The sequence below is a fragment of the Hoplias malabaricus genome, chromosome 4 (assembly GCF_029633855.1).
Source record: "Hoplias malabaricus isolate fHopMal1 chromosome 4, fHopMal1.hap1, whole genome shotgun sequence".
Lineage (NCBI taxonomy): Eukaryota > Metazoa > Chordata > Actinopteri > Characiformes > Erythrinidae > Hoplias > Hoplias malabaricus.
Genome location: NC_089803.1, coordinates 11,123,989 through 11,130,764, shown reverse-complemented (window position 1 = coordinate 11,130,764; position 6,776 = coordinate 11,123,989).

Below are 6,776 nucleotides of genomic sequence, written 5' to 3'. Positions count from 1 at the left end.
TCTAATTTAATAGCTTTTAATTGTTTATATTCTAAAATATGGAGCTATATTAGGGTCAAAAGTTTGTACATTTGAAAAAAAAATCTGAAACTGAAAGTATTTGTACTTCTTAAATATTATATTTCATACAGAACTGTGATTGTATTTTTATTACCAATGCTGTTACTGTAAGACTGTTGAACTAATGTTACGTCTTAATCATTTCACTGATAAATAAAGTGAAAACTATAATCTGTCCTTATTTACTTTTCTTTCCCGTGCATTAACAGGGTCTTTATTTCTCCTGATTTACTGCTCTGTAGATGGTTAGGAGAAGTTGATGTTGATTAATTTATTCCAAAAGTCTCCTCTGTAACTACACAGTGACCAATGTTTGTGGACACTGTCCATCATTTCCTCTGAGAATACTTTACACTAGACATAGGAACATTTGAATGAAGATTTGATGGTGTTCAGCCACAAACCCTTGAGAGCTGAGCTTGTGATTAGTTCTGAATTACATCTTCCACTGCATCTCATCACTAACGTACAGTACTTTGTAGAAACTTGTAGTAAACACTGACTCAAAGGAACATCAGCGTTCATTAAAGTCCATCTGCAGCTGTTTTTCTGAGTGTAAAGCTGCTGTTAACACCAGCTACATAAAGTACACTTTCAAAAGGGTTTATGGACTAAGTGCAGTGTTGAGAGGACAGTTAGTCCTGTGTTTAATTACTGCTGTGTTTTCTGAATGAAACGCTGACTCTGGAGAGGATCCTCACAGTCGGAGTGTGGCACAGAGGAAGTGTTTGTGAAAGGATACTGCATTTGATAAAAACACTAAACACAGGTCATTTTTACTGATTACATCTTATATTACGTATTATATTATTATACTGTATTTATTTAATTAATCAAAACTACACGTTTAAATCTCTATTAAATGTTGTAATACACTAAGCTGTAGCTTTGTGAGAGTTTGGATTATTTTTTTGGAGTTTGAACTGATTTTTTATTTTTAAGCAAAATGCACTTAAGTAAAAGTTACAGATTTTAAAAACTACTTAAAGTACAAGTACACAACATAAGTACTCAATTACAGTGACATGAGTAAATGTAATCTGTTACTTTCCACCTCTGCACATCTGCAGACTCTGTGCAGTAGAGACCTGAGGCTGAGACAGACACACCTCCTCATATGGGTGAACAACACTGATCACAGCACAGAATGAGCCCCAGGGCGGTGAACTGGAGACCAGAGATTTTATAGCCTGCAAACAACTTTATTCATTCATTCATTCATTATCTGTAACCCTTATCCAGTTCAGGGACGTGGTGGGTCTGGAATCATTGGGAGCAAGGCAGGAACACAGCCTGAAGGGCAACACACACACTCGCTTTCACTCACACCTACGGACACTTTTGAGTCACCAAAATACCTACCAACTTGTGTTTTTGGACTGTGGGAGGAAACCGGAGCACCCGGAGGGAACCCACACGGACACAGGGAGAACACACCACACTCCTCACAGACAGTCACCCAGAGGAAACCCACGCAGACACAGGGAAAGCATCAAGAAAGTCAGGAATATCTCTAGTGAAAGCTGCTGGAAACACATTGCATAGAACACCAGAGGAAACAGATCCAGCTCTGCATCCTCATTGGTCAATCTCAACTACCATCACGGTCAGTGAAAGTGACTCCAGTGATTCTACAGAAACTACAGCACACCAAAGAATCCAGTGCAGAAAAGAGAGAGAGTGCAGGTGTCTGTATTGACCTGGGGTCTCTGCTCAGACTGAAAAAATGATGGAGAACTGCTCTGGTGTCAGAAATATCCAGCAAGAAACCAGACAGAGCCCTTACACTCTCACAGGCTCCAGAGCTGCCCTGGTCTAAGCTGGGTGTTGATATTGAGACTGAAGGGCAGTGTCTCCTGCTGATGGAGGGAGACCAGTTCAAGTGTCCAGAGGTACAGCAGCTCTCTGATAAACAGTTCATACAGTGATGGTGAAGATGATTTCTGTGTTGTTCCAGAAAGGCCTCCTTAGAGGAGCACTGACTGATCACGTTCCATTGGTCAGTGCTGAGGTGTGTCAGTTTGTAAAAGGATTGAGCATCACTTGGACGTTTTTAAACCCAGGCGATCCACGTTCAAAAGGCACAGCAGACAGAATGATCCCATCTCTCACGCCCACGTCCTGTCAGGTCTGTTTTCCCTGCCATGTCCTCTGTCAGCACATGGCTCTGTTTGGTATTGTCCTTGTTTCCGCCTTTGTTCAGCCTCCATGTCCGTCATCCTCGTTATTTGTTTCAGGTGTGTCTTGTCTGTGAGATGTATTTAAGTCTCTTTGTTTCACTTCCTCGTATGGGTCATTTGTTTTGTTCGAATTCTTAGTCATGTTGCTTCTCGTTCTTATTTCTAGTTATGTTCTCGTTTCGTTCCTATTTCTAGTCATGTTGTTTATCGTTCTCATTCCTAGGCATGTTGTTTCTCATCACGTTTCATGTTCTAGTCTGCCTCATCTGTTCCTCGCTTTGTGTTTGCCCTCAAATTTGTTTGTTTGTTTTGTTATTTTGTTCAAATAAAAGTCTGTGTTGTAGCGTGTGTGTCCGGCTCCGTCAGTCCGACTCAGCGTTCTTGACACCATCTCATCCCGTCTTGGCCCGTTTGCTCTCAGGAACATTCCGGTGACCGGTCTGGGTCTGTCACCAGCTGAGGTGGGAGTAAGTCACTATATAAGTCACTAATGCCCTAACACTAGTTTCCACAGTTAAAAGACAGTGGTCGTAAAGAGCTGCTCATTTTCTTGTGAAGAAAACATTAAGACCCTGTATTTAATACAACTTAAAATGCCTCAATCTAGAATCAGGAGCAGCACATCAGCTGCACATGATTAGAGCTGATTTTGGAGGAGGAGCCAGTCTTTATTTAAATCTCAGACATTTCGTTTGCTCTGGATTGATGAGGTCAGTGGTATCACCACGGTGGGATTTAAAAAGCTCTGAGGCCTTCACAAAGAAGGCTGATGGTAGATGCTGTACTTTAACATCAACTGTGGAGAGAACTACTTACTGCCATGACTCACCTGCATCTACAGCCTTCTTTCTGAAGGCCTCAGAGAGCTCTTGTTCGTCGTACAGCAGAAACACTACCGGTAAGTCTATACCGTCACGTACCAAGAATTAAAGAGTTAAACGTGGAGTCTATTATTTCTCATCCCTACACTTTTCAACCTGTACAGGGCATGCTCTTACGAGAGATTTCTCTCTCGCTGAAACGTAAATAATCGCTGGTGTTTTCACCTGAATGGTGAATGCTAAGGCGGTCTGATTACGAGAAGAATTCATTTATTAATTAATAACTTCTGGGTGTGGTGATTTAGTAAAAGTTAAACTATACTTATAAATGGAAATACCAATGGGAAAATGGAGTCCTGTTTTGGTCAGAGGCCTTTTGAAAATCAAATTAAACATTTACCCTGGAACTGCAGAAAATATATCACTAACTCTACCTCACTAGGACTTGAATACCAACCCCCCACCTCTGCTCACCAGCTGAGAAACTGAAGGGAAGAGTTCTCAGAAGAAATATCTCAATCCCTAGTGCTCTGTTGAAAGCAGCTCACATTAGTCCAGGAAAGTCTAGTGCAGTTGTTCTGCTAGCTGCATTCTGACTGTCAGCAGTACATCCGCATGAACGTACTTCTGTGTATTGTTTTTGTATCTGTACTGGACCGAAGTGAATCAAAGACTGCCTACGTCTACACGTCATCTCAAAACATTAGACTTGTGATTGGTCCTTTTGGGTGTCAGTCATATTTCTTCTAGTAAGCAGTTCTTGGAAATGTTTAGAGGTAAAAAGGTACCAGACTCTCCAGATTCTGAGAATGTGAGAAGTCATGAATAAACACATCCTCTATCAGGGTCTCTCTGTTCCAGCTTCATCGCTATACACCAGAATTCACTGAGGAGTGACCAACATCGGCAGAGTTGGTTCCAATATCTTCATATTGCTATCTTCATTTGATCCACTTCCTAAAATAAAATCAACCCACATCAGTGTTCATTCATTAATACTCCGCAGTTATTCAGTCCACAGGTATTTATCTCTCTGTGAAAGACTAGAGAGAGTCTTCAGTATCTTGTAGACCATACAGGTCTCCTGCACCTTTAGCAGAATCAGACGAGACAAACTGTAGTGAACCTGCAGTACTCTCAGTGTCTTAGACCCTACAGTTATCTTTATTAAAGTCATTTATCTCCTAAATAACTGTGGTGCTTCTATAAAATCATATATAATTATAATTACTGTAAATACAAACACAGAAAAGAGACTTTCTTTTCTAAACGTAGATGTGTTGTGAAGGAGTTTCCTGATGTTCTCCTTGATCATATGAATTCATTAAATCAACAGTACACTTAATTTAACATAATGAAATATTTTTTAAACAAGTGCTTGTTCACATTTGTGGATCAGGCCGCATTTGTGTGTGGATCAGATGAAAACCAACACATATTTTTGAATCTACAAACCGGATTCCAAAAAAGTTGGGACACTAAACAAATTGTGAATAAAAACTGAATGCAATGATGTGGAGGTGCCAACATCTAATATTTTATTCAGAATAGAACACAAATCACAGATCAAAAGTTTAAACTGAGAGAATGTATCATTTTAAGGGAAAAATATGTTGTTTCAAAATTTCATGGTGTCAACAAATCCCAAAAACGTTGGGACAAGGCCATTTTTTACCACTGTGTGGCATCCCCCCCTTCTTCTTACAACACTCAACAGATCTCTGGGGACAGAGGAGACCAGTTTCTCAAGTTTAGAAATAGGAATGCTCTCCCATTCATGTCTAATACAGGCCTCTAACTGTTCAATCGTCTTGGGCCTTCTTTTGTTGCACCTTCCTCTTTATGATGCGCCAAATGTTCTCTATAGGTGAAAGATCTGGACTGCAGGCTGCCATTTCAGTACCCGGATCCTTCTCCTACGTAGCCATGATGTTGTGATTGCTGCAGAATGTGGTCTGGCATTATCTTGTTGAAAAATGCAGGGTCTTCCCTGAAAGAGATGACGTCTAGATGGGAGCATATGTTGTTCTAGAACCTGAACATAGTTCTCTGCATTAATGGTGCCTTTCCAGACATGCAAGCTGCCCATGCCACAAGCACTCATGCAACCCCATACCATCAGTGATGCAGGCTTCTGAATGGAGCGTTGATAACAACTTGGGTTATCCTTGTTCTGTCTGGTCCGGATGACATGGCGTCCCAGTGTTCCATAAAGAACGGCAGATGGCACAGTGGATTGTGTTCACTGACAATGCTTTCTGGAAGTATTCCTGAATCCATTCTGTTATTTCCTTGACAGTGCCATTCCTGTTTGAAGTGCAGTGACATTAAAGGGCCCGGAGATCACGAGCAATTGACCTAATTAGTGTTAATTAGTCTTCCAGCTGTTCGTTATATGCTCAATTTCCTTTTTCCAGCCACTTATTGCTACTTGTCCGAACTTTTTTAGGATTTGTTGACACTGTGAAATTTTGAATCAACATATTTTTTTACATTTGTACAATTACAAATGTTACATTTACTCAGATTAAACTTTTGATCTGTCATCTATGTTCTATTACGAATAAAATATTGACATTTGCCATCTCCACATCATTGCATTCAGTTTTTTTTCACAATTTGTTTAGTGTCCCAACTTTTTTGGAATCCGGTTTGTAACTGCATATATTTGTACAAACTGCAGACCGTGAGACATAGAATGTGATGTGTTCTTTTGTGAATAGTGAAATATATCTGTGACTTGTGTTTAATTTGTGGATTAACATTTACACATTTGTAACGTATTTTGAGACTAATCTCTCTCCATAAGAATCTGTCTAATGCCTCTCTATAAGTTCCAGTAACGGAGCAACAAATACAGGATGAAAATAAAAGGTGCCCGTTTTAACGCACTTAAAAAACTGAATTCCACACAGAACCTTTATTTTCTTTTGGTTTTCTATAGAGATGTTGAAGGCTTTTTGCTGTGATTCCTCAGTCTGAACCATTCATTATTTGGACATCATTTGAAATTCATGAGCAGAGATTATGGTAATGGTGTGTTAATTGTAAAGAAAATAAACTCCTCAGCTGAACACCGGGAGGGAATCAGTGTACGTTCATGTTGTTTTGTGTAGTTCCTCTCTCTGAGCTCCAGAGAGGGATATTTACACAGACTAAATGTTAAAACTTACAGGTTTATAGCTTCCACCTGCTGTTTCTGAGCCTCTACTTTTGACAGTGACGTGCTGCCACAGGGTAGAGCTGAATAAATCATCAGCTTGTCAGGACAGAGCCATGAACATCATCCCCAAAGTACGTCCCACGCTCTGTGTTTCCTCAGAGACACTGGAGGAGTCCGAGTGAACGGAGGATGAATGTTTTGATGGAGGAGAGAGAGTGGATCTCCCTCTTAACTCCATCTCTGTCAGTTTCTACTGAAAATGTAACTGTCTCCCCTTTTGATCTGGTACAAATCTGGACGTCCTCCTTCACTCCACTCTTTCATTTTGTTCTCACATAAACTCTCTACTAAAAACACCTTTCACCTCCATAACACTCCACAACAAATCATCAACATTATGTCCCTCAGTCTGCTGCAGAAACCCTTATTCATGCTCTCATTTGTAGCCTCCTGGACTCCTGCAGATCATTTCTCATTGGTACCTGCTCCTCTCACTTACACCAGCTCCAGACGGTACAGAACTCTGCTGCTCACCTCCTCAACCAGTACACA